General features: G+C 37.7%; 1 non-coding gene across 1 annotated transcript; it reads left to right on the top strand.

Moving 5' to 3' along the window:
- Nucleotides 1–6,548: 6,548 nt before the first annotated feature.
- TRNAY-AUA lies at nt 6,549–6,620 on the top strand. Its single transcript has one exon. It is a non-coding gene; the product is annotated as a tRNA-Tyr (tRNA).
- The last annotated feature ends 4,009 nt before the right edge of the window (nt 6,621–10,629 follow it).

Genomic DNA, 10,629 nt, shown 5'->3' with positions numbered 1-10,629 from the left:
AACCCTAGAATCCCTTGAAGTTGTTTCAGCCTGAGAAGGAGGGGCTTGCAACAATGAGGGAGTAATGGAACAAGGGCTACTTCTCTGTCTGTACCTCCTTGATTAGAAGCAGTAATCATGGATCAGGAGACTTCCCTGGTGACCTAATCAGAAACGAATTCACCTGCAATGCAGGAGACCTGGGTTCAATCCCTGGTCAAGAAATATGCTCTAGAAAAGGAAATGGCAACCCACTCCAGTATTCTTGCCTGGGAAATCCCATAGACAGAGGAGCCTTGTGGGTTACAGTCCATGGGGTCACAAAGAGACAGACACAACTTAGCAATTAAACCATCACCACCACCGCCATCACTAATCAGAACACATTTCTCTGGTATTTGCAGAATATGGTTCATATTGCCTGCCTTGATCCTGAAATCTTTGTACAAGTTACTCTAGGAACATGTGCATGGATCCCTGCTGTAGGAATGGAGGGTGAGGAATGGGTGGCAACTACAGAGCTGATATAATTGACCAAAGTGAACCCAGTTTACCTTCCAAAGTTTCTTTTGAAAGTTGCATGGCTTATTGACTCCAGAGCTCCAACTTAATGACATCAATAGATTCTGCCAGTGTGCTTGTTGTCTAGGTGGGGAAACAGATTCTTGGTGCTTCCTATTCTGCAGTCTTCCCAGAGTTCTCTGGTCCTTCATTGTTTTTTCTTCCATGTTAATTACTCTGAATGATTTTGTGTATCAAAACATCAGATATCCTTCCCTGATGATAGTGTAGTTTCTTCCATTGTATTTACTGAAACATACTTATTTAAATTGTGCTATTTTTGCAAGTATTCCCATTCTGAATATCATTTAAGTATTACTCTGATCTCCCTTCCTAGAACTAGTATAAAATTAAATCAGAGTTCTACAACTAATTAGATTTTTGCTTTGATAAATGATATCCCTAATAGAAGTTTTTAAAAAGTGTTTAGCATTCAAATAAGGCAAATACCAGTTTTCCTCAGAAAATTTGGCATTGAGGTTTCTCTAGTAAAATGCCATTCATTCAAAAAATATTGAAATATTCATGGTTGATAATCAAATGAGTAAATGAGTAAATGAGTTTAAAGAATTTATAAAGCTTTTATCAGGCTCATAATATTTTTTTCAGGCTCATAAACTAACTAGCAAAAGCATTAACAAAGCCTCTTTCTTTTTTCCCTCTCAATTATCTCCTTTATAGGATTTATTAAAATCAATATAGCCTTGGGCCTCTCCTTATTTGTTATTCCACTGCAATGGCCTGGTAAATAGTTCCACTTAGATATCTATAATAAACCCATTTTGAAAGTATATGAACTTTCTTTTCTAAATATCCTCTCTGTGCCATTAGTACCACCAGGTATCACATAAACTCATGAAGAAAATGCCATCAGCCTGGGCTTTGAAGTTAGGAGATGCTCTTTAAAATTTTGACAAAGTGACTTTGAGAAATCCCAAATAGCTCAAAACCACTGTTTTCACATATGTTACATGAGTTCAACCATGTAACTTGAATTGTTACTACAAAGCTTATTTGCACAATGTATATTAAAGCACACACTCAATGATTAATAGACTTTTCTGCTTTCTCTTCTTGGTATCTTAACTGCATATTATCTCTTCATCCCTATATCCAGTTATCCAGTTACACAATCCGTTTCTCCTCCAAAAGAGTATTCTATTTACATATTCTTATTTTATTACAGTTCCTCATATACTAATTGAAGACTGTCTCACCCCATAATATTTTCCCCTATAATTATGTTATATCTGAATATTCTTCCCTAGGTCTTTGCATAACTGACCTTGTCATATCATTGAAGTTCCATATCAAATTTTCAGCAGACCTTTTCTAAAATTCCCCACATGTCCCAACTCACTTTCTGTCATTCATCCCATTTTATTTATTTAATAATATTTAAAACTGAAATTGTACTATTTCTTTATTCATTTAAGACAAGCTTGAATGCTGCTTCCCCTGAGAAAACTTCATAACATGAGTTATAAAATATTACACATTTTTGGTTGTGGGTGACTGTGGCATCATAAGTCTTAACATTTGAGCCAGTTTGGGATGGGGGGAGTTGATCCTGCCCACCATAGTATAACACAGATCAGTGTTGAGTCCGGGTTGTCTAATTAATTATCCATTAATTATTGAAATAGGAAGTATATTTTAGCATTTTTCTAGGCAAAATGAAATAATAGAGAATTGGGATAGTAGAAACAGAAAATAGCAACTTTGGGACTATTGTGTTAAGTATCACATGTGTATTAAAAATATCATGTAATAAATTATGTTTATTACTGTAACAACATGAGCAGTAGGATTCACAAAAGGTAAAAAATTGAATCAATCTCCAACCAATAAATCATTTTTAATTTATTCTGGAACCAAATTATTAGGAACAAATTGCCTAAAATATATTTCATATATTTTAATTGGGAACTAACATCAATTTAATGCTCAAAAATTTTTATTTTATATAATTAAAGTGGGAGAAATATCTACAAAAAGAACTTTAATCTGTTTGTCATAATAAATTAATACATGAAATATCTGTAATAATATTTAAGTAACTTAGTAGAATAGAAAGTTTGATTAAAAAAAAAAAAAAGACTTCCAAAAGGCTGCTTAAATGAATCCAGACATCAAATACCTTAGAGATGAAGCATTATATTTAAAATATGTATCTACCTATCAATCTATATCTTAAGTGGCATTTTTAAATAAAATTTCTATGCCATCATTTTTGACACTCTTTATTTCAAGTCTTCTATAGAAAAATCTTGCATTTCTAGATTATTCATGGAAATAGTATATAATTAATTTAATTATGTTCTGAAATATATTTTATATATTGTATCTGTGTTTTGCTGCTGCTGCTAAGTCGTTTGAGTCATGTCTGACTCTGTGCAACCCCATAGACGGCAACCAACCAGGCTTCCCCCGTCCCCAGGATTTTCCAAGCAAGAACACTGGAGTGGGCTGCCATTTCCTTCTCCAATGCATGAAAGTGAAAAGTGAAAGTGAAGTCACTCAGTCATGTCTGACTCTTAGCAACCCCATGGATTGCAGCCCACCAGGCTCATCCATTCATGGGGTTTTCCAAGCAAAAGAGTACTGGAGTGGGTGCCCTTGCCTTCTCTGATCTGTGTTTTAAATGAGAATAAATTATGGGTTATCATTGAATAAATTCATCATTTTCTCATACTTGTGGAAAAGATATGAAAAAAGATTTTGAAGACATGGAATGTTCCTCATTTGTCATTTTAGTCCAGTCTGTCATCATGAGAAACACTGGACTGGAAGAAACTCAAGCTGGAATCAAGATTGCTGGGAGAAATATCAATAAACTTAGATATGCAGATGACACCAACCTTATGGCAGAAAGTGAAGAGGAAATAAAAAGCCTCTTGATGAAAGTGAAAGTAGAGAGTGAAAAAGTTGGCTTAAAGCTCAACATTCAGAAAACGAAGATCATGGCATCTGGTTCCATCACTTCATTGGAAATAGATGGGGAAACAGTGGAAACAGTGTCAGACTTTATCTTTTTGGGCTCCAAAATCACTGCAGATGGTGACTGCAGCCATGAAATTAAAAGGTGCTTACTCCTTGGAAGGAAAGTTATGACCAACCTAGATAGCATATTGAAAAGCAGAGACATTACTCTGCCAACAAAGGTCTGTCTAGTCAAGGCTATGGTTTTTCCAGTGGTCATATATGGATGTGAGAGTTAGACTTGAAGAAAGCTGAGTGCCAAAGAATTGATGCTTTTGAACTGTGGTGTTGGAGAAGACTCTTGAGAGTCCCTTGGACTGCAAAGAGATCCAACGAGTTCCTTCTGGAGGAGATCAGCCCTGGGATATCTTTGGAGGGGATGATACTGAAGCTGAAGCTCCAGTACTTTGACCACCTCATGCAAAGGGTTGACTCATTGGAAAAGACTCTGATGCTGGGAGGGGGGATAGGGCAGGAAGAGAAGGGGACAACAGAGGGTGAGATGGCTGGATGGCATCACTGACTCAATGGACATGAATATGAGTGAACTCCAGGAGTTCATGATGGACAGGGAGGTCTGGCGCTGCGATTTTGGGGTCACAAAAAGTTGGACAACTGAGCGACTGAACTGAACTGATCATAAAGCCTTGCTGAGAGATCCTCCATTTCCCTTTTTTCATCATACCTTCCTTCCCTCTTTCCTTTCTTTGTAGTGAGTTAACAAATATAGAGAAGCTCTATAGAGTCAGCAAAAACAAGACCGGGAACTGAATGTGACTCAGGTCATGAACTCCTTATTGCAAAATTCGGACTTAAATTGAAGAAAGTAGAGAAAACCGCTAGACCATTCAGGTTGACCTAAATCAAATCCCTTATGATTATACAGTGGAAGTGAGAAATAGATTTAAGGGACTAGATCTGGTAGATAGAGTGCCTGATGAACTATGGTCGGAGGTTCCTGACATTGTACAGGAGACAGGGATCAAGACCATCCCCATGGAAAAGAAATGCACAAAAGCAAAATGGCTGCCTGGGGAGGCCTTACAAATAGCTGTGCAAAGAAGAGAAGCAAAAAGCAAAGGAGAAAAGGAAAGATATAAGCATCTGAATGTAGAGTTCCAAAGAATAGCAAGAAGAGATAAGAAAGCCTTCTTACTGATCAATGTAAATAAATAGAGGAAAACAACAGAATGGGAAAGACTAGAAATCTCGTTAAGAAAATTAGAGATACCAAGGGAACATTTCATGCAAAGATGGGTTTGATAAAGGACCAAAATGGTATGGACCTAACAGAAGCAGAAGGTATTAAGAAGAGATGGCAAGAATACACAGAAGAACTGTACAAAAAAGATCTTCACAACCCAGATAATCACGATGGTATGGTCACTCACCTAGAGCCAAACCTTCTGGAATGTGAAGTCAAGTGGGCCTTAGGAAGAATCACTACGAACAAAGCTAGTGGAGGTGATGGAATTCCAGTTGAGCTATTTCAAATCCTGAAAGATGATGCTGTGAAAGTGCTGCCCTCAATATGCCAACACATTTGGAACACTCAGCAGTGGCCACAGGACTGGAAAAGGTCAGTTTTCACTCCAATTCCAAAGAAAGACAATACCAAAGAATGCACACACTACCGCACAATTGCACTTATTTCATATGCCAGTAAAGTAATGCTCAAAATTCTCCAAGCCAGGCTTCAGCAATACGTGAACCTTGAACTTCCTGATGTTCAAGCTGGTTTTAGAAAAGGCAGAGGAACCAGAGGTCAAATTTCCAACATCTGCTGGATCATGGAAAAAGCAAGAGAGTTCCAGAAAAACATCTATTTCTGCTTTACTGACTATGCCAAAGCCTTTGACTGTGTGGATCACAATAAACTGTGGAAAATTCTGAAAGAGATGGGAATACCAGACCACCTGACCTGCCTCTTGAGAAACCTATATGCAAGTCAGGAAGCAACAGTTAGAAGTGGACATGGAACAGCACACTGGTTCCAAATAGGAAAAGGAGTACGTCAGGGTTGTATATTGTCACCATACTTATTTAATTTATATGCAGAGTACATCATTAGAAACACTGGGCTGGAAGAAGCACAAGCTGGAATCAAGATTGCCAGGAGAAATCTCAATAACCTCAAATATGCAGATGATGCCACCATTATGGCAAAAGTGAAGAGAAACTTGATGAAAGTGAAAGTGGAGAGTAAAAAAGTTGGCTTAAAGCTCAATATTCAGAAAACGAAGATCATGGCATCTGGCCCCATCACTTCATGGGAAATAGATGGAGAAACAGTGGAAACAGTGTCAGGCTTTATTTTTGGGGGCTCCAAAATCACTGCAGATGGTGATTGCAGCCAGGAAATTAAGAGACACTTACTCCTTTGAAGGAAAGTTATGAGCAACCTAGATAGCATATTCAAAAACAGAGACATGACTTGGCCAACAAAAGTCTGTCTAGTCAAGGGTATGGTTTTTCCAGTAGCCATGTATGGATGTGAGAGTTGGACTGTGGAGAAGGCTGACCGCCAAAAAATTGATGTTTTTGAACTGAGAAGACTCTTGAGAGTCCCTTGGACTGCAAGGAGATCCAACCAGTCCATTCTAAAGCAGATTAGTCCTGGGTGTTCTTTGGAAAGACATGCTGAAGCTGAAAATCCAGTACTTTGGCCACCTCATGTGAAGAGTTGACTCATTGGAAAAGACTCTGATGCTGGGAGGGTTTGGGGGCAGGAGGAAAAGCCACCGACAGAGGATGAGATGGCTGGATGGCATCACTGACTCGATGGACATGAGTTGAGTGAACTCCGGGAGTTGGTGTTGGACAGGGCGGCCTGGTGTGCTGCTATTCATGGGGTCACAAAGAGTTGGACACGACTGAACGACTGAACTGAACTGAACAAATATTGAGGACTTACTATGTACCTGGCCTTCAGAGAAGAAATGAAGTGTTCACAGGTTTTAAGTCTGGATCTGGAACAAGTTAACTCGGGCTTGGTTGGGGTAATAAATGCTTTTAAAATAAGGACTTCCCTGGTGGCTCAGATGGTAAAGCGTCTGCCTATAACGCAGGAGACCTGGGTTCGATCCCTGGGTTGGGAAGATCTCCTGCAGAAGGAAATGGCAACCCACTCCAGTATTCCTCCATGGACGGAGGAACCTGGTAGGCTACAGTCCATGGGGTCACAAAGAGTCGGACACGACTGAGCGACATTTACTTTACTTTTCTTTTACTTTAGGAAAGATTTATATTGATAATAAAGCTTCCTCAATAGCAGCAGCAACTGGGGCCTCTCTGACCAGCATCTCTTCTTAATGGTGACCATGTTCCACATCCCAAAATGGAAGTAACACATGCCTCGGATTTCTCTTCAGGAAACTATTTCCAGATATTCTATCTAGAAGTGGCAAAAAGATTTCAAATTTATGTATAATGATTATATATTGTAAAATTCTGTATACAACCATCCTTTTCCATCACATATGGATCCTCCAATAATTTTAATATCAATTCTACTTTATTTGTAAGATCATTTTAATTAAAGGAACTATGCAGAAGAGGCTGAAGTTAGTTTATCTTCTGGGAGTGCTGTTCCCAGAGCACACAAGCATATTAAAGATGCTGAGAGAATCAAAGGTGAAAATTTTAGAGGCTGTTGGAAGTGTGGTATGAAAGCCAGTGGACTGAGACCAAGAGCAATAGATGGAGATAAAGAGAAAGGTAAAATCAGATCACAAATTAAAAATTGAATACTAACTTCTATGCCCCACATCATTCTTGAAAATGTTACATCATTGACTGCATACTTAAATGAATGTTTTATAATGTAAAGTTCTGTCAGTTGTTAAAGATTACATTTTTGCAGTCTTGGTTATTATGAGTAGTGCAATGTATATCCAGGCACATAATTTATCACTCATCCTTAACCTTTTATTTAAAGTTTTCATATATATGTCTGTAAGTGAGGTTGGTCTGTTCTTTACTCTTCTAGGATAACTCTGTAAATTTTAGTATCATATATTGGATAAATATAATTTAAAATGAAATATTTTCCCAATTCAGAAAATCTCTCCACAAAACCAGAAGAGAAAGAAACAGTTTTAATAGTGAATAAACATCAAACAAGAAAACATGTAGTGGACATCTGGGGCAACCCACTAAAGGATCACAATAACAGAAAGAAATCTTCCCCTTTATATAGCCAAGCAGATACACCCCATTACATACATGTTTTCAAGATAAACAATAACTAATCTTCAAATGAGAGAACTTGACAACATCATTTGTCTTGCATCAGTCAGTCAGTCAGTCAGTTCAGTTGCTCAGTCGTGTCCGACTCTGTGACCCCATGAATTGCAGCACGCCAGGCCTCCCTGTCCATCACCAACTCCCGGAGTTCACCCAAACTCATGACCATCCAGTCGGTGATGCCATCCAGCCATCTCATCCTCTGTCGTCCCCTTCTCCTCCTGCCCCCAATCCTTCCCAACATCAGAGTCTTTTCCAAAGAGTCAACTCTTTGCATGAGATGCCCAAAATATTGGAGTTTCAGCTTTAGCATCGGTCCTTCCAAAGAACACCCAGGACTGATCTCCTTCAGAATGGACTGGTTGGATCTCCTTGCAGTCCAAGGGACTCTCAAGAGTCTTCTCCAACACCACAGTTGAAATCCATCAATTCTTCAGCGCTCAACTTTCTTCACAGTCCAACTCTCACATCCATACATGACCACTGGGAAAACCATAGCCTTGACTAGATGGACCTTTGTTGGCAAAGTAATGTCTCTGCTTTTCAATAAGCTATCTAAGTTGGTCATAACTTTCCTTCAGTAAGCGTCTTTTAATTTCGTGGCTGCAATCACCATCTGCAGTGATTTGGAGCCCCCCAAAATAAAGTCTGACACTGTTTCCACTGTTTCCCCATCTATTTGCCATGAAGTGATGGGACTAGATGCCATGATCTTAGTTTTCCTAATGTTGAGCTTTAAGCCAGTTCATCTTAAATTCACTTAGTGTTTGGAGTGATCATTTTTGTTACCTTTTAGGCTTTATCTGTGGTGTTGGAGAAGACTCTTGAGAGTCCCTCGGACTGCAAGGAGATCCAACCAGTCCATTCTGAAGGAGATCAGCCCTGGGATTTCTTTGGAAGGAATGACGCTAAAGCTGAAACTCCAGTACTTTGGCCACCTTATGTGAAGAGTTGACTCATTGGAAAAGACTTTGATGCTGGGAGGGATTGGGGGCAGGAGGAGAAGGGGACGACAGAGGATAAGATGGCTGGATGGCATCACTGACTCTATGGACGTGAGTCTGAGTGAACTCCAGGAGTTGGTGATGGACAGGGAGGCCTGGCGTGCTGCGATTCATGGCATCTCAAAGAGTCGGACATGACTGAGTGACTGAATTGAACTGAACTGAACTGAAAGGGAAACAAAAACTTCTAATTTCTTTATGTCAAGAGGTGGTTTTGCAACTTGGAAGAAGGCTCCTACTCAAATTAATTTCCTGCTCTCTCACAGAAGTGGGGAGGGACAGTCTTTCTAGTTGATAACACTTAGAGATGGTACCCAGATTCTTGGGAAGGACATTCCTTAGTTCTAAATTTGGCAGTTTCCATATTCCCTTACAGTCTTTTCCCTCTCTTACTATAAAATAGTAACAATACAACTTCTAATGATTTTCATTGCTGTTATTATATGTCTCTGGGCAAGTTATAGATACCCAGCCAGTACACAGTAAAATATATAGCAAACCAATTGTCAAATAGCAATTAAATAATAAAATTATTGGATTTTTATAACTCAGTACTTTATTTGCTTTCAGGGATTGACCTTTGAATGTATCATACCAATGGTGAATGGTAGAGTTAGTTTCCCAAATAGCAAATTATAAATGTTTTTTTCTTAACAATACATTAATTTGCCAATTGTGTTGTCCTTATTGATTGCATTTTCAAATGGATAACTATCGAAATATCATTTGATGATTCCTTATAAAGTCCTATTTTATTCAAACCTAAGGAATAGCTCAACTATGGAGACTGAAAGTCTAAATTTTTATCTAGACATTGCCCTTGCAAAATTCAATAAATTCTGTCAGAATTGTCATCACATTAATATGACAATTTAATTTTTTAGTAACTGTTCTATCATTTCCAATAGTTTTACTATTTCCTGGATATGAAATACAAGGGATGGTATCTGAGGCCATTATATAATATTTAAAATCTTATTATGAAGCACTTATTGCAAGGTATATGTTGAACTTCCAGTGTTTATGTATACTCTTACTTTAAGTCTTGAGGACAAAGCCTATGGGCTTTTGGTTTGTTTTCATTTTGACATTGGGTCTAAATCAGTAATTATACTATTACAACAGCTAACTAAATCATATTTACCTTTGTTTATCCATCAGTATTGAGACTGAAGAGAATTTGCATCCTAAGGTTAATTGAGTGATTTTGAACCTGTTTTTTTTTTTTTTTTTGAAGTCTTTATCTGTAAATGACAGATTTCTGTTTGTGTATTAATCAGATGTTTTTCCTTTTTATATCATCTTTCCAAAAGATGTCAATTTTTTGTGTCAAATATAGGGCTTGAGTACTTGGACAAAGGTTAATTGCTTTTACTTTATTGTTATCAATAATTACTAATGGAGATAGTCCCCTTTTTGCTTTATCAATAATCAGAGAACACAGGCAGAACACTCTTTGATATAAATTGTTAACAATATTTTTTGGATCTATCTTCTAAGACAAAGGAAACAAAAGCAAAAATAAACAAATGGTACCTAATTAAACTTATATCCTTTTGCATAGCAAAGGAAACCATCAACAAAATGAAAATATTGTATGGGAGAAAATATTTGCAAATAATATGACTGATAAGGGATTAATATCCAACTAGATAAGCAGCTCACACAAGTCAATTAAAAAAAAAAAAACTCAGTTAAAACTGGTCAAAAGATTTAAACAGAAATTTTTCCAAGAATGACTTACTAATGCCCAGGAAACACATGGAAAGATGCTTACCATCACCAAATCATCAGAGAAATGCTAATCAAAACCACTATGAGATATCGCCTCACACCTGTCAGAATAGCTATAATCAAA

This window comes from Oryx dammah, unplaced genomic scaffold (assembly GCF_014754425.2).
Source record: "Oryx dammah isolate SB20612 unplaced genomic scaffold, SCBI_Odam_1.1 HiC_scaffold_28, whole genome shotgun sequence".
In the NCBI taxonomy this organism is placed as follows: domain Eukaryota; kingdom Metazoa; phylum Chordata; class Mammalia; order Artiodactyla; family Bovidae; genus Oryx; species Oryx dammah.
The sequence above is the reverse complement of the archived record's forward strand: the minus strand, read 5'-3'. Positions and strand labels throughout refer to the sequence as shown.